Source organism: Phyllobates terribilis, unplaced genomic scaffold (genome assembly GCF_046119375.1).
Source record: "Phyllobates terribilis strain yellow unplaced genomic scaffold, ASM4611937v1 Scaffold_1__5_contigs__length_1240528914, whole genome shotgun sequence".
Classification (NCBI taxonomy): Eukaryota; Metazoa; Chordata; class Amphibia; order Anura; family Dendrobatidae; genus Phyllobates; species Phyllobates terribilis.
The window spans coordinates 79,660,084-79,678,422 of record NW_027362761.1 but is presented as its reverse complement, the minus strand read 5'-3'; positions in this window follow the sequence as shown (position 1 = coordinate 79,678,422).

The following is an 18,339-nucleotide window of genomic DNA, read 5'->3' as shown; positions in this document are numbered from 1 at the left end:
AAGAGTTCCTAAGCATTTTTAAACTTCAGCATAAATCTGAGAAAAATGTAAGCGTTCCAAAGCATTTTTAAACTTCAGTAGAATTCCGAGAACAATGGAAGAGTTCCAAAGCATTTTTAAACTTCAGCAAAATTCCAAGAACAATGGAAGAGTTCCAAAGCATTTTTAAACTTCAGCAGAAATAAGAGAACAACGAAAGAGTTCCAAAGCATTTTTAAACTTCAGCATATTTCCGAGAACAATGGAAGAGTTTCAAAGCATTTTAAAACTTCAGCAGAATTCCGAGAACAATGGAAGAGTTCCAAAGCATTTTTAATATTCAGCAGAATTCTGAGAACAATGGAAGAGTTCCAAAGCATTTTTAAACTTCAGCAGAATTCCGAGAACAATGGGAAAGTTCCAAAGCATTTTAAAGCTTCAGCAGAATTTCAAGAACAATGGAAGAGTTTCAAAGCATTTTTAAACTTCAGCAGAATTCCGAGATCAAAGGAAGAGTTCCAAAGCATTTATAAACTTCAGCTATATTCCGAGAACAATGGGAGAGTTCTACAGACTTATTTAAAAGAAACAATAACATTCCGAGAACAATGCGAGAGTTCCAAAGCAATTTTAAACTTCATCAGGATTCCGAGAACAATGGAAGAGTTCCAAAGCATTTTTAAACTTCAGCAGAATTCCGAGAACAATGGAAGAGTTCCAAAGCATTTTTAAACTTCAGCAGAATTCCGAGAACAATGGAAGAGTTCCAAAGCATTTTTAAACATCAGCAGTATTCCGAGAACATTGGAAGAGTTCCAAAGCATTTTTAAACTTCAGCAGAATTTTGAGAACAATGGAAGAGTTCCAAAGCATTTTTAAAATTCAGCAGAATTCCGAGATCACAGGAAGAGTTCCAAAGCATTTATAAACTTCATCTATATTCCGAGAACAATGGGAGAGTTCTACAGACTTATTTAAAAGAAACAATAACATTCCGAGAACAATGGGAGAGTTCCAAAGCATTTTTAAACTTCAGCAGAATTCCGAGAACAATGGAAGAGTTCCAAAGCATTTTTAAACTTCAGCAGTATTCCGAGAACATTGGAAGAGTTCCAAAGCATTTTTAAACTTCAGCAGAATTTTGAGAACAATGGAAGAGTTACAAAGCATTTTTAAACTTCAGCAGAATTCCGAGATCAAAGGAAGAGTTCCAAAGCATTTATAAACTTCATCTATATTCCGAGAACAATGGGAGAGTTCTACAGACTTATTTAAAAGAAACAATAACATTCCGAGAACAATGGAAAAGTTCCAAAGCATTTTTAAGCTTCACCAGAATTCCGAGAACAATGGAAGAGTTCCAAAGCATTTTTAAACACCAGCAGAATTCAGAGAACAATGGAAGAGTTCCAAAGCATTTTTAATCTTCAGTAGAATTCCTAGAACAATGGGAGAGTTCCAAAGCATTTATAAACTTCAGCTATATTCCGAGTACAATGGGAGAGTAATACAAACTTATTTAAAAGAAACAATAACATTCCGAGAACAATGGGAGAGTTCCAAAGCATTTTTAAACTTCAACAGAAATCTTAAAACAATGGAAGAGTTCCAAAGCATTTTTAAACTTCAGTAGAATTCCGAGAACAATGGGAGAGTTCCAAAGCATTTTTAAACTTCAACAGAAATCTTAAAACAATGGAAGAGTTCCAAAGCATTTTTAAACTTCAGTAGAATTCCGAGAACAATGGAAGAGTTCCAAAGCATTTTTAAACTTCTGCAGAGTTCCGAGAACAATGGAAGAGTTCCAAAGCATTTTTAATATTCAGCAGAATTCTGAGAACAATGGAAGAGTTCCAAAGCATTTTTAAACTTCAGCAGAATTTCGAGAACAATGGAAAAGTTCCAAAGCATTTTTAAACTCCAGTAGATTTCCGAGAACAATGGAAGAGTTCCAAAGCATTTTTAAACTACAGCAGAATTCCGAGAACAATGGAAGAGTTCCAAAGCATTTTTAAACTTCAGCAGAATTCCGAGAACAATGGAAGAGTTCCAAAGCATTTTTAAACTTCAGCAGAATTCCGAGAACAATGGAAGAGTTCCAAAGCATTTTTAAACTACAGCAAAATTCCAAGAACAATGGAAGAGTTCCAAAGCATTTATAAACTTCAGAAGAATTCCAAGAACAATGGAAGATTTCCAAAGCATTTTTAAACTTCAGCAGAATTCCGAGAACAATGGGAAAGTTCCAAAACATTTTAAAACTTCAGCAGAATTTCGAGAACAATGGAAAAGTTCCAAAGCATTTTTAAACTCCAGTAGATTTCCGAGAACAATGGAAGAGTTCCAAAGCATTTTTAAACTACAGCAGAATTCCGAGAACAATGGAAGAGTTCCAAAGCATTTTTAAACTTCAGTAGAATTGCGAGAACAATGGGAGAATTCCAAAGCATTTTTAAACTTCAGCAGAATTCCGAGAACAATGGGAGAGTTCTACAGAATAATTTAAAAAAACAATAACATTCTGAGTTCGATGGTAGGGTTCCAAAACATTTTTAAACTTCAACAGAATTCAGAGAACAATAGATGAGTCCCAAAGCATTTTTAAACTTCAGTTGAATTCCGAGAAAAATGGAAGAGTTCCAAAGCATTTTTAAACTTCAGCAGAATTCCAAGAACAACAGAAGAGTTCCAAAGCATTATTAAACTTCAGCAGAAAACCGAGAACAATGGAAGAGTTCCAAAGCATTTTTAAACTTCAGCAGAATTCTGAGAAAAATGGAAGAGTTCCAAAGCATTTTTAAACTTCAGTAGAACTGCGAGAACAATGGGAGAGTTCTACAGACTGATTTAAAAAAACAATAACATTCCGAGAAGAATGGGAGTGTTCCAAAGCATTTTTAAACTTCAGCAGAATTCCGAGAACAATGGGTGAGTTCCAAAGCATTTTTAAACTTCAGTAGAATTTAGAGAACAATGGAAGAGTTCCAAAGCATTTTAAAACTTCAGCAGAATTCCGAAAACAATGGAAGAGTACCAAAGCATTTTTAAACTTCAGCAGAATTCCGAGAACATTGGAAGAGTTCCAAACCATTTTTAAACTTCAGCATAATTCCGAGAACAAATGAAGAGTTCCAAAGCATTTTTAAACTTCAGTAGAATTCCGAGAACAATGGGAGCGTTCTTCAGACTTATTTAATTAAACAATAACATTCTGAGTACGATGGGAGAGTTCTGAAGCATTTTTAAACTTCAACAGTATTCTGAAAACAATGGAAGAGTCAAAAAGCATTTTTAAACTTCAGCAGAATTCCTAGAAAAATGGAATAGTTTCAAAGCATTTTTAAACTTCAGCAGAAATCCAAGAACATTGGAAAAGTTCCAAAGCATTTTTAAACTTCAGCAGAATTCCTAGAACAATGGAAGAGTTTCAAAGCATTTTTAAACTTCAGCAGAATTCCGAGATCAAAGGAAGAGTTCCAAAGCATTTATAAACTTCAGCTATATTCCGAGAACAATGGGAGAGTTCTACAGACTTATTTAAAAGAAACAATAACATTCCGAGAACAATGCGAGAGTTCCAAAGCAATTTTAAACTTCATCAGGATTCCGAGAACAATGGAAGAGTTCCAAAGCATTTTTAAACTTCAGCAGAATTCCGAGAACAATGGAAGAGTTCCAAAGCATTTTTAAACTTCAGCAGAATTCCGAGAACAATGGAAGAGTTCCAAAGCATTTTTAAACATCAGCAGTATTCCGAGAACATTGGAAGAGTTCCTAAGCATTTTTAAACTTCAGCAGAATTTTGAGAACAATGGAAGAGTTCCAAAGCATTTTTAAAATTCAGCAGAATTCCGAGATCACAGGAAGAGTTCCAAAGCATTTATAAACTTCATCTATATTCCGAGAACAATGGGAGAGTTCTACAGACTTATTTAAAAGAAACAATAACATTCCGAGAACAATGGGAGAGTTCCAAAGCATTTTTAAACTTCAGCAGAATTCCGAGAACAATGGAAGAGTTCCAAAGCATTTTTAAACTATAGCAGAATTCCGAGAACAATGGGAGAGTTCTACAGAATGACTTAAAAAAACAATGGAAAAGTTCCAAAGCATTTTTAAGCTTCACCAGAATTACAAGAACAATGGAAGAGTTCCAAAGCTTTTTTAAACTTAAGCATAATTCCGAGAACAATGGAAGATTTCCAAAGCAATTTTAAACTTCAACAGAATTCAGAGAACAATGGAAGAGTTCCAAAGCATTTTTAAACTTCAGTAGAATTCCGAGAACAATGGAAGAGTTCCAAAGCATTTTTAAACTTCAGCAAAATTCCAAGAACAATGGAAGAGTTCCAAAGCATTTTTAAACTTCAGCAGAAATAAGAGAACAACGAAAGAGTTCCAAAGCATTTTTAAACTTCAGCATATTTCCGAGAACAATGGAAGAGTTTCAAAGCATTTTAAAACTTCAGCAGAATTCCGAGAACAATGGAAGAGTTCCAAAGCATTTTTAATATTCAGCAGAATTCTGAGAACAATGGAAGAGTTCCAAAGCATTTTTAAACTTCAGCAGAATTCCGAGAACAATGGGAAAGTTCCAAAGCATTTTAAAGCTTCAGCAGAATTTCAAGAACAATGGAAGAGTTTCAAAGCATTTTTAAACTTCAGCAGAATTCCGAGATCAAAGGAAGAGATCCAAAGCATTTATAAACTTCAGCTATATTCCGAGAACAATGGGAGAGTTCTACAGACTTATTTAAAAGAAACAATAACATTCCGAGAACAATGCGAGAGTTCCAAAGCAATTTTAAACTTCATCAGGATTCCGAGAACAATGGAAGAGTTCCAAAGCATTTTTAAACTTCAGCAGAATTCCGAGAACAATGGAAGAGTTCCAAAGCATTTTTAAACTTCAGCAGAATTCCGAGAACAATGGAAGAGTTCCAAAGCATTTTTAAACATCAGCAGTATTCCGAGAACATTGGAAGAGTTCCAAAGCATTTTTAAACTTCAGCAGAATTTTGAGAACAATGGAAGAGTTCCAAAGCATTTTTAAAATTCAGCAGAATTCCGAGATCACAGGAAGAGTTCCAAAGCATTTATAAACTTCATCTATATTCCGAGAACAATGGGAGAGTTCTACAGACTTATTTAAAAGAAACAATAACATTCCGAGAACAATGGGAGAGTTCCAAAGCATTTTTAAACTTCAGCAGAATTCCGAGAACAATGGAAGAGTTCCAAAGCATTTTTAAACTTCAGCAGTATTCCGAGAACATTGGAAGAGTTCCAAAGCATTTTTAAACTTCAGCAGAATTTTGAGAACAATGGAAGAGTTACAAAGCATTTTTAAACTTCAGCAGAATTCCGAGATCAAAGGAAGAGTTCCAAAGCATTTATAAACTTCATCTATATTCCGAGAACAATGGGAGAGTTCTACAGACTTATTTAAAAGAAACAATAACATTCCGAGAACAATGGAAAAGTTCCAAAGCATTTTTAAGCTTCACCAGAATTCCGAGAACAATGGAAGAGTTCCAAAGCATTTTTAAACACCAGCAGAATTCAGAGAACAATGGAAGAGTTCCAAAGCATTTTTAATCTTCAGTAGAATTCCTAGAACAATGGGAGAGTTCCAAAGCATTTATAAACTTCAGCTATATTCCGAGTACAATGGGAGAGTAATACAAACTTATTTAAAAGAAACAATAACATTCCGAGAACAATGGGAGAGTTCCAAAGCATTTTTAAACTTCAACAGAAATCTTAAAACAATGGAAGAGTTCCAAAGCATTTTTAAACTTCAGTAGAATTCCGAGAACAATGGGAGAGTTCCAAAGCATTTTTAAACTTCAACAGAAATCTTAAAACAATGGAAGAGTTCCAAAGCATTTTTAAACTTCAGTAGAATTCCGAGAACAATGGAAGAGTTCCAAAGCATTTTTAAACTTCTGCAGAGTTCCGAGAACAATGGAAGAGTTCCAAAGCATTTTTAATATTCAGCAGAATTCTGAGAACAATGGAAGAGTTCCAAAGCATTTTTAAACTTCAGCAGAATTTCGAGAACAATGGAAAAGTTCCAAAGCATTTTTAAACTCCAGTAGATTTCCGAGAACAATGGAAGAGTTCCAAAGCATTTTTAAACTACAGCAGAATTCCGAGAACAATGGAAGAGTTCCAAAGCATTTTTAAACTTCAGCAGAATTCCGCAGAACAATGGAAGAGTTCCAAAGCATTTTTAAACTTCAGCAGAATTCCGAGAACAATGGAAGAGTTCCAAAGCATTTTTAAACTACAGCAAAATTCCAAGAACAATGGAAGAGTTCCAAAGCATTTATAAACTTCAGAAGAATTCCAAGAACAATGGAAGATTTCCAAAGCATTTTTAAACTTCAGCAGAATTCCGAGAACAATGGGAAAGTTCCAAAACATTTTAAAACTTCAGCAGAATTTCGAGAACAATGGAAAAGTTCCAAAGCATTTTTAAACTCCAGTAGATTTCCGAGAACAATGGAAGAGTTCCAAAGCATTTTTAAACTACAGCAGAATTCCGAGAACAATGGAAGAGTTCCAAAGCATTTTTAAACTTCAGTAGAATTGCGAGAACAATGGGAGAATTCCAAAGCATTTTTAAACTTCAGCAGAATTCCGAGAACAATGGGAGAGTTCTACAGAATAATTTAAAAAAACAATAACATTCTGAGTTCGATGGTAGGGTTCCAAAACATTTTTAAACTTCAACAGAATTCAGAGAACAATAGATGAGTCCCAAAGCATTTTTAAACTTCAGTTGAATTCCGAGAAAAATGGAAGAGTTCCAAAGCATTTTTAAACTTCAGCAGAATTCCAAGAACAACAGAAGAGTTCCAAAGCATTATTAAACTTCAGCAGAAAACCGAGAACAATGGAAGAGTTCCAAAGCATTTTTAAACTTCAGCAGAATTCTGAGAAAAATGGAAGAGTTCCAAAGCATTTTTAAACTTCAGTAGAACTGCGAGAACAATGGGAGAGTTCTACAGACTGATTTAAAAAAACAATAACATTCCGAGAAGAATGGGAGTGTTCCAAAGCATTTTTAAACTTCAGCAGAATTCCGAGAACAATGGGTGAGTTCCAAAGCATTTTTAAACTTCAGTAGAATTTAGAGAACAATGGAAGAGTTCCAAAGCATTTTAAAACTTCAGCAGAATTCCGAAAACAATGGAAGAGTACCAAAGCATTTTTAAACTTCAGCAGAATTCCGAGAACATTGGAAGAGTTCCAAACCATTTTTAAACTTCAGCATAATTCCGAGAACAAATGAAGAGTTCCAAAGCATTTTTAAACTTCAGTAGAATTCCGAGAACAATGGGAGCGTTCTTCAGACTTATTTAATTAAACAATAACATTCTGAGTACGATGGGAGAGTTCTGAAGCATTTTTAAACTTCAACAGTATTCTGAAAACAATGGAAGAGTCAAAAAGCATTTTTAAACTTCAGCAGAATTCCTAGAAAAATGGAATAGTTTCAAAGCATTTTTAAACTTCAGCAGAAATCCAAGAACATTGGAAAAGTTCCAAAGCATTTTTAAACTTCAGCAGAATTCCTAGAACAATGGAAGAGTTTCAAAGCATTTTTAAACTTCAGCAGAATTCCGAGATCAAAGGAAGAGTTCCAAAGCATTTATAAACTTCAGCTATATTCCGAGAACAATGGGAGAGTTCTACAGACTTATTTAAAAGAAACAATAACATTCCGAGAACAATGCGAGAGTTCCAAAGCAATTTTAAACTTCATCAGGATTCCGAGAACAATGGAAGAGTTCCAAAGCATTTTTAAACTTCAGCAGAATTCCGAGAACAATGGAAGAGTTCCAAAGCATTTTTAAACTTCAGCAGAATTCCGAGAACAATGGAAGAGTTCCAAAGCATTTTTAAACATCAGCAGTATTCCGAGAACATTGGAAGAGTTCCTAAGCATTTTTAAACTTCAGCAGAATTTTGAGAACAATGGAAGAGTTCCAAAGCATTTTTAAAATTCAGCAGAATTCCGAGATCACAGGAAGAGTTCCAAAGCATTTATAAACTTCATCTATATTCCGAGAACAATGGGAGAGTTCTACAGACTTATTTAAAAGAAACAATAACATTCCGAGAACAATGGGAGAGTTCCAAAGCATTTTTAAACTTCAGCAGAATTCCGAGAACAATGGAAGAGTTCCAAAGCATTTTTAAACTATAGCAGAATTCCGAGAACAATGGGAGAGTTCTACAGAATGACTTAAAAAAACAATGGAAAAGTTCCAAAGCATTTTTAAGCTTCACCAGAATTACAAGAACAATGGAAGAGTTCCAAAGCTTTTTTAAACTTAAGCACAATTCCGAGAACAATGGAAGATTTCCAAAGCAATTTTAAACTTCAACAGAATTCAGAGAACAATGGAAGAGTTCCAAAGCATTTTTAATCTTCAGTAGAATTTCTAGAACAATGGGAGAGTTCCAAAGCATTTTTAAACTTCTGCAGAATTCCGAGAACAATGGAAGAGTTCCAAAGCATTTTTAATATTCAGCAGAATTCTGAGAACAATGGAAGAGTTCCAAAGCATTTTTAAACTTCAGCAGAATTCCAAGAACAATGGAAGAGTTCCAAAGCATTTTTAAACTTTAGCAGAATTCCGAGAACAATGTTAGAGTTCCAAAGCATTTTAAAACTTCAGCAGAATTCCGAGAACAATGGAAGAGTTCCAAAGCATTTTTAAACTTCAGCAGAATTCTGAGAACAATGGGAAAGTTCCAAAACATTTTAAAACTTCAGCAGAATTTCGAGAACAATGGAAAAGTTCCAAAGCATTTTTAAACTCCAGTAGATTTCCGAGAACAATGGAAGAGTTCCAAAGCATTTTTAAACTACAGCAGAATTCCGAGAACAATGGAAGAGTTCCAAAGCATTTTTAAACTTCAGCAGAATTCCGAGAACAATGGAAGAGTTCCAAAGCATTTTTAAACTTCAGCAGAATTCCGAGAACAATGGAAGAGTTCCAAAGCATTTTTAAACTACAGCAAAATTCCAAGAACAATGGAAGAGTTCCAAAGCATTTATAAACTTCAGAAGAATTCCAAGAACAATGGAAGATTTCCAAAGCATTTTTAAACTTCAGCAGAATTCCGAGAACAATGGGAAAGTTCCAAAACATTTTAAAACTTCAGCAGAATTTCGAGAACAATGGAAAAGTTCCAAAGCATTTTTAAACTCCAGTAGATTTCCGAGAACAATGGAAGAGTTCCAAAGCATTTTTAAACTACAGCAGAATTCCGAGAACAATGGAAGAGTTCCAAAGCATTTCTAAACTTCAGCAGAATTCCGAGAACAATGGAAGAGTTCGAAAGCATTTATAAACTTCAGCTATATTCCGAGAACAATTTGAGAGTTCTACAGACTTATTTAAAAGAAACAATAACATTCCGAGAACAATGGGAGAGTTCCAAAGCAATTTTAAACTTCATCAGGATTCCGAGAACAATGGAAGAGTTCCAAAGCATTTTTAAACTTCAGCAGAATTCCGAGAACAATGGAAGAGTTCCAAAGCATTTTTAAACTTCAGCAGAATTCCGAGAACAATGGAAGAGTTCCAAAGCATTTTTAAACTTCAGCAGTATTCCAAGAACATTGGAAGAGTTCCAAAGCATTTTTAAACTTCAGCAGAATTTTGAGAACAATGGAAGAGTTACAAAGCATTTTTAAACTTCAGCAGAATTCCGAGATCAAAGGAAGAGTTCCAAAGCATTTATAAACTTCATCTATATTCCGAGAACAATGGGAGAGTTCTACAGACTTATTTAAAAGAAACAATAACATTCCGAGAACAATGGGAGAGTTCCAAAGCATTTTTAAACTTCAGCAGAATTCCGAGAACAATATAAGAGTTCCAAAGCATTTTTAAACTTCAGCAGAATTCCGAGAACAATGGAAGAGTTTGAAAACATTTATAAACTTCAGCTATATTCCGAGAACAATGGGAGAGTTCCAAAGCATTTTTAAACTACAGCAGAATTCCGAGAACAATGGAAGAGTTCCAAAGCATTTTTAAACTTCAGCAGAATTCCGAGAACAATGGAAGAGTTCCAAAGCATTTTTAAACTACAGCAAAATTCCAAGAACAATGGAAGAGTTCCAAAGCATTTTTAAACTTCAGCATAATTCTGAGAAAAATGGAAGAGTTCCAAAGCATTTTTAAACTTCAGCAGAAATCCTAGAACAATGGAAGAGTTTCAAAGCATTTTTAAACTTCAGCAGAATTCCGAGATCAAAGGAAGAGTTCCAAAGCATTTATAAACTTCAGCTATATTCCGAGAACAATGGGAGAGTTCTACAGACTTATTTAAAAGAAACAATAACATTCCGAGAACAATGAGAGAGTTCCAAAGCAATTTTAAACTTCATCAGGATTCCGAGAACAATGGAAGAGTTCCAAAGCAATTTTAAATGTCAGCAGAATTTTGAGAGCAATGGAAGAGTTCCAAAGCATTTTTAAACTTCAGCAGAATTCCGAGAACAATGGGAGAGTTCTACAGAATGACTTAAAAAAACAATGGAAGAGTTCCAAAGCATTTTTAAACTTCAGCAGAATTCCGAGAACAATGGAAAAGTTCCAAAGCATTTTTAAGCTTCACCAGAATTACATGAACAATGGAAGAGTTCCAAAGCATTTTTAAACTTCTGCAGAATTCTGAGAACAATGGAAGAGTTCCAAAGCATTTTTAATATTCAGCAGAATTCTGAGAACAATGGAAGAGTTCCAAAGCATTTTTAAACTTCAGCAGAATTCCGAGAACAATGGGAAAGTTCCAAAGCATTTTAAAACTTCAGCAGAATTTCGAGAACAATGGAAAAGTTCCAAAGCATTTTTAAACTCCAGTAGATTTCCGAGAACAATGGAAGAGTTCCAAAGCATTTTTAAACTTCAGCAGAATTCCGAGAACAATGGAAGAGTTCCAAAGCATTTTTAAACTTCAGCAGAATTCCGAGAACAATGGAAGAGTTGCAAAGCATTTTTAAACTTCAGCAGAATTCCGAGAACAATGGAAGAGTTCGAAAGCATTTATAAACTTCAGCTATATTCCGAGAACAATGGGAGTGTTCTACAGACTTATTTAAAAGAAACAATAACATTCTGAGAACAATGGGAGAGTTCCAAAGCAATTTTAAACTTCATCAGGATTCCGAGAACAATGGAAGAGTTCCAAAGCATTTTTAAACGTCAGCAGAATTTTGAGAACAATGGAAGAGTTCCAAAGCATTTTTAAACTTCAGCAGAATTCCGAGAACAATGGGAGAGTTCTACAGAATGACTTAAAAAAACAATGGAAGAGTTCCAAAGCATTTTTAAACTTCAGCAGAATTCCGAGAACAATGGAAAAGTTCCAAAGCATTTTTAAGCTTCACCAGAATTACAAGAACAATGGAAGAGTTCGAAAGAATTTTTAAACTTAAGCATAATTCCGAGAACAATGGAAGAGTTCCAAAGCATTTTTAAACTTCAGCAGAATTCCGAGAACATTGGGAGCGTTCTTCAGACTTATTTAATTAAACAATAACATTCTGAGTACGATGGGAGAGTTCTGAAGCATTTTTAAACTTCAACAGTATTCTGAAAACAATGGAAGAGTCAAAAAGCATTTTTAAACTTCAGCAGAATTCCTAGAAAAATGGAATAGTTTCAAAGCATTTTTAAACTTCAGCAGAAAACCAAGAACATTGGAAAAGTTCCAAAGCATTTTTAAACTTCAGCAGAAATCCGAGAACAAAGGAAGAAAACCAAAGGATTTTTAAACTTCAGCAGAATTCCGAGAACATTGGGAGAGTTCTACAGAATGATTTAAAAAAACAATAACAATCCGAGAACAATGGGAGGATTCCAAAGCATTTTTGAACTTCAGCAGAATTCCGAGAACAATGGAAGAGTTCCAAAGTATTTTTAAACTTCAGAAAAATTCCGAGAACAATGGAAGAGATCCAAAGCATTTTTAAACTTCATCAGAATTCTGAAAACAATGGAAAAGTTTCAAAGCATTTTTAAACTTCAGCATAATTCTGAGAACAATGGAAGTGTCCCAAAGTATTTTTAAACTTCAGCAGAATTCCGAGAAAAATGGAATAGTTCCAAAGCACTTTTAAACTTCAGCAGAAATCAAAGAACAATGGAAGAGTTCCTAAGCATTTTTAAACTTCAGCATAAATCTGAGAAAAATGTAAGCGTTCCAAAGCATTTTTAAACTTCAGTAGAATTCCGAGAACAATGGAAGAGTTCCAAAGCATTTTTAAACTTCAGCAAAATTCCAAGAACAATGGAAGAGTTCCAAAGCATTTTTAAACTTCAGCAGAAATAAGAGAACAACGAAAGAGTTCCAAAGCATTTTTAAACTTCAGCATATTTCCGAGAACAATGGAAGAGTTTCAAAGCATTTTAAAACTTCAGCAGAATTCCGAGAACAATGGAAGAGTTCCAAAGCATTTTTAATATTCAGCAGAATTCTGAGAACAATGGAAGAGTTCCAAAGCATTTTTAAACTTCAGCAGAATTCCGAGAACAATGGGAAAGTTCCAAAGCATTTTAAAGCTTCAGCAGAATTTCAAGAACAATGGAAGAGTTTCAAAGCATTTTTAAACTTCAGCAGAATTCCGAGATCAAAGGAAGAGTTCCAAAGCATTTATAAACTTCAGCTATATTCCGAGAACAATGGGAGAGTTCTACAGACTTATTTAAAAGAAACAATAACATTCCGAGAACAATGCGAGAGTTCCAAAGCAATTTTAAACTTCATCAGGATTCCGAGAACAATGGAAGAGTTCCAAAGCATTTTTAAACTTCAGCAGAATTCCGAGAACAATGGAAGAGTTCCAAAGCATTTTTAAACTTCAGCAGAATTCCGAGAACAATGGAAGAGTTCCAAAGCATTTTTAAACATCAGCAGTATTCCGAGAACATTGGAAGAGTTCCAAAGCATTTTTAAACTTCAGCAGAATTTTGAGAACAATGGAAGAGTTCCAAAGCATTTTTAAAATTCAGCAGAATTCCGAGATCACAGGAAGAGTTCCAAAGCATTTATAAACTTCATCTATATTCCGAGAACAATGGGAGAGTTCTACAGACTTATTTAAAAGAAACAATAACATTCCGAGAACAATGGGAGAGTTCCAAAGCATTTTTAAACTTCAGCAGAATTCCGAGAACAATGGAAGAGTTCCAAAGCATTTTTAAACTATAGCAGAATTCCGAGAACAATGGGAGAGTTCTACAGAATGACTTAAAAAAACAATGGAAAAGTTCCAAAGCATTTTTAAGCTTCACCAGAATTACAAGAACAATGGAAGAGTTCCAAAGCTTTTTTAAACTTAAGCATAATTCCGAGAACAATGGAAGATTTCCAAAGCAATTTTAAACTTCAACAGAATTCAGAGAACAATGGAAGAGTTCCAAAGCATTTTTAATCTTCAGTAGAATTTCTAGAACAATGGGAGAGTTCCAAAGCATTTTTAAACTTCTGCAGAATTCCGAGAACAATGGAAGAGTTCCAAAGCATTTTTAATATTCAGCAGAATTCTGAGAACAATGGAAGAGTTCCAAAGCATTTTTAAACTTCAGCAGAATTCCAAGAACAATGGAAGAGTTCCAAAGCATTTTTAAACTTTAACAGAATTCCGAGAACAATGTTAGAGTTCCAAAGCATTTTAAAACTTCAGCAGAATTCTGAGAACAATGGAAGAGTTCCAAAGCATTTTTAAACTTCAGCAGAATTCTGAGAACAATGGAAGAGTTCCAAAGCATTTATAAACTTCAGAAGAATTCCAAGAACAATGGAAGATTTCCAAAGCATTTTTAAACTTCAGCAGAATTCCGAGAACAATGGGAAAGTTCCAAAACATTTTAAAACTTCAGCAGAATTTCGAGAACAATGGAAAAGTTCCAAAGCATTTTTAAACTCCAGTAGATTTCCGAGAACAATGGAAGAGTTCCAAAGCATTTTTAAACTACAGCAGAATTCCGAGAACAATGGAAGAGTTCCAAAGCATTTTTAAACTTCAGCAGAATTCCGAGAACAATGGAAGAGTTCCAAAGCATTTTTAAACTTCAGCAGAATTCCGAGAACAATGGAAGAGTTCCAAAGCATTTTTAAACTACAGCAAAATTCCAAGAACAATGGAAGAGATCCAAAGCATTTTTAAACTTCAGCATAATTCTGAGAAAAATGGAAGAGTTCCAAAGCATTTTTAAACTTCAGCAGAATTCCTAGAACAATGGAAGAGTTTCAAAGCATTTTTAAACTTCAGCAGAATTCCGAGATCAAAGGAAGAGTTCCAAAGCATTTATAAACTTCAGCTATATTCCGAGAACAATGGGAGAGTTCTACAGACTTATTTAAAAGAAACAATAACATTCCGAGAACAATGGGAGAGTTCCAAAGCATTTCTAAACTTCAGCAGAATTCCGAGAACAATGGAAGAGTTCGAAAGCATTTATAAACTTCAGCTATATTCCGAGAACAATTTGAGAGTTCTACAGACTTATTTAAAAGAAACAATAACATTCCGAGAACAATGGGAGAGTTCCAAAGCAATTTTAAACTTCATCAGGATTCCGAGAACAATGGAAGAGTTCCAAAGCATTTTTAAACTTCAGCAGAATTCCGAGAACAATGGAAGAGTTCCAAAGCATTTTTAAACTTCAGCAGAATTCCGAGAACAATGGAAGAGTTCCAAAGCATTTTTAAACTTCAGCAGAATTCCGAGAACAATGGAAGAGTTCCAAAGCATTTTTAAACTACAGCAAAATTCCAAGAACAATGGAAGAGATCCAAAGCATTTTTAAACTTCAGCATAATTCTGAGAAAAATGGAAGAGTTCCAAAGCATTTTTAAACTTCAGCAGAATTCCTAGAACAATGGAAGAGTTTCAAAGCATTTTTAAACTTCAGCAGAATTCCGAGATCAAAGGAAGAGTTCCAAAGCATTTATAAACTTCAGCTATATTCCGAGAACAATGGGAGAGTTCTACAGACTTATTTAAAAGAAACAATAACATTCCGAGAACAATGGGAGAGTTCCAAAGCATTTCTAAACTTCAGCAGAATTCCGAGAACAATGGAAGAGTTCGAAAGCATTTATAAACTTCAGCTATATTCCGAGAACAATTTGAGAGTTCTACAGACTTATTTAAAAGAAACAATAACATTCCGAGAACAATGGGAGAGTTCCAAAGCAATTTTAAACTTCATCAGGATTCCGAGAACAATGGAAGAGTTCCAAAGCATTTTTAAACTTCAGCAGAATTCCGAGAACAATGGAAGAGTTCCAAAGCATTTTTAAACTTCAGCAGAATTCCGAGAACAATGGAAGAGTTCCAAAGCATTTTTAAACTTCAGCAGTATTCCAAGAACATTGGAAGAGTTCCAAAGCATTTTTAAACTTCAGCAGAATTTTGAGAACAATGGAAGAGTTACAAAGCATTTTTAAACTTCAGCAGAATTCCGAGATCAAAGGAAGAGTTCCAAAGCATTTATAAACTTCATCTATATTCCGAGAACAATGGGAGAGTTCTACAGACTTATTTAAAAGAAACAATAACATTCCGAGAACAATGGGAGAGTTCCAAAGCATTTTTAAACTTCAGCAGAATTCCGAGAACAATATAAGAGTTCCAAAGCATTTTTAAACTTCAGCAGAATTCCGAGAACAATGGAAGAGTTTGAAAGCATTTATAAACTTCAGCTATATTCCGAGAACAATGGGAGAGTTCCAAAGCATTTTTAAACTACAGCAGAATTCCGAGAACAATGGAAGAGTTCCAAAGCATTTTTAAACTTCAGCAGAATTCCGAGAACAATGGAAGAGTTCCAAAGCATTTTTAAACTACAGCAAAATTCCAAGAACAATGGAAGAGTTCCAAAGCATTTTTAAACTTCAGCATAATTCTGAGAAAAATGGAAGAGTTCCAAAGCATTTTTAAACTTCAGCAAAATTCCTAGAACAATGGAAGAGTTTCAAAGCATTTTTAAACTTCAGCAGAATTCCGAGATCAAAGGAAGAGTTCCAAAGCATTTATAAACTTCAGCTATATTCCGAGAACAATGGGAGAGTTCTACAGACTTATTTAAAAGAAACAATAACATTCCGAGAACAATGAGAGAGTTCCAAAGCAATTTTAAACTTCATCAGGATTCCGAGAACAATGGAAGAGTTCCAAAGCAATTTTAAATGTCAGCAGAATTTTGAGAGCAATGGAAGAGTTCCAAAGCATTTTTAATATTCAGCAGAATTCCGAGAACAATGGGAGAGTTCTACAGAATGACTTAAAAAAACAATGGAAAAGTTCCAAAGCATTTTTAAGCTTCACCAGAATTACAAGAACAATGGAAGAGTTCCAAAGCTTTTTTAAACTTAAGCATAATTCCGAGAACAATGGAAGATTTCCAAAGCAATTTTAAACTTCAACAGAATTCAGAGAACAATGGAAGAGTTCCAAAGCATTTTTAATCTTCAGTAGAATTTCTAGAACAATGGGAGAGTTCCAAAGCATTTTTAAACTTCTGCAGAATTCCGAGAACAATGGAAGAGTTCCAAAGCATTTTTAATATTCAGCAGAATTCTGAGAACAATGGAAGAGTTCCAAAGCATTTTTAAACTTCAGCAGAATTCCAAGAACAATGGAAGAGTTCCAAAGCATTTTTAAACTTTAACAGAATTCCGAGAACAATGTTAGAGTTCCAAAGCATTTTAAAACTTCAGCAGAATTCCGAGAACAATGGAAGAGTTCCAAAGCATTTTTAAACTTCAGCAGAATTCTGAGAACAATGGAAGAGTTCCAAAGCATTTATAAACTTCAGAAGAATTCCAAGAACAATGGAAGATTTCCAAAGCATTTTTAAACTTCAGCAGAATTCCGAGAACAATGGGAAAGTTCCAAAACATTTTAAAACTTCAGCAGAATTTCGAGAACAATGGAAAAGTTCCAAAGCATTTTTAAACTCCAGTAGATTTCCGAGAACAATGGAAGAGTTCCAAAGCATTTTTAAACTACAGCAGAATTCCGAGAACAATGGAAGAGTTCCAAAGCATTTTTAAACTTCAGCAGAATTCCGAGAACAATGGAAGAGTTCCAAAGCATTTTTAAACTTCAGCAGAATTCCGAGAACAATGGAAGAGTTCCAAAGCATTTTTAAACTACAGCAAAATTCCAAGAACAATGGAAGAGATCCAAAGCATTTTTAAACTTCAGCATAATTCTGAGAAAAATGGAAGAGTTCCAAAGCATTTTTAAACTTCAGCAGAATTCCTAGAACAATGGAAGAGTTTCAAAGCATTTTTAAACTTCAGCAGAATTCCGAGATCAAAGGAAGAGTTCCAAAGCATTTATAAACTTCAGCTATATTCCGAGAACAATGGGAGAGTTCTACAGACTTATTTAAAAGAAACAATAACATTCCGAGAACAATGGGAGAGTTCCAAAGCATTTCTAAACTTCAGCAGAATTCCGAGAACAATGGAAGAGTTCGAAAGCATTTATAAACTTCAGCTATATTCCGAGAACAATTTGAGAGTTCTACAGACTTATTTAAAAGAAACAATAACATTCCGAGAACAATGGGAGAGTTCCAAAGCAATTTTAAACTTCATCAGGATTCCGAGAACAATGGAAGAGTTCCAAAGCATTTTTAAACTTCAGCAGAATTCCGAGAACAATGGAAGAGTTCCAAAGCATTTTTAAACTTCAGCAGAATTCCGAGAACAATGGAAGAGTTCCAAAGCATTTTTAAACTTCAGCAGAATTCCGAGAACAATGGAAGAGTTCCAAAGCATTTTTAAACTACAGCAAAATTCCAAGAACAATGGAAGAGATCCAAAGCATTTTTAAACTTCAGCATAATTCTGAGAAAAATGGAAGAGTTCCAAAGCATTTTTAAACTTCAGCAGAATTCCTAGAACAATGGAAGAGTTTCAAAGCATTTTTAAACTTCAGCAGAATTCCGAGATCAAAGGAAGAGTTCCAAAGCATTTATAAACTTCAGCTATATTCCGAGAACAATGGGAGAGTTCTACAGACTTATTTAAAAGAAACAATAACATTCCGAGAACAATGGGAGAGTTCCAAAGCATTTCTAAACTTCAGCAGAATTCCGAGAACAATGGAAGAGTTCGAAAGCATTTATAAATTTCAGCTATATTCCGAGAACAATTTGAGAGTTCTACAGACTTATTTAAAAGAAACAATAACATTCCGAGAACAATGGGAGAGTTCCAAAGCAATTTTAAACTTCATCAGGATTCCGAGAACAATGGAAGAGTTCCAAAGCATTTTTAAACTTCAGCAGAATTCCGAGAACAATGGAA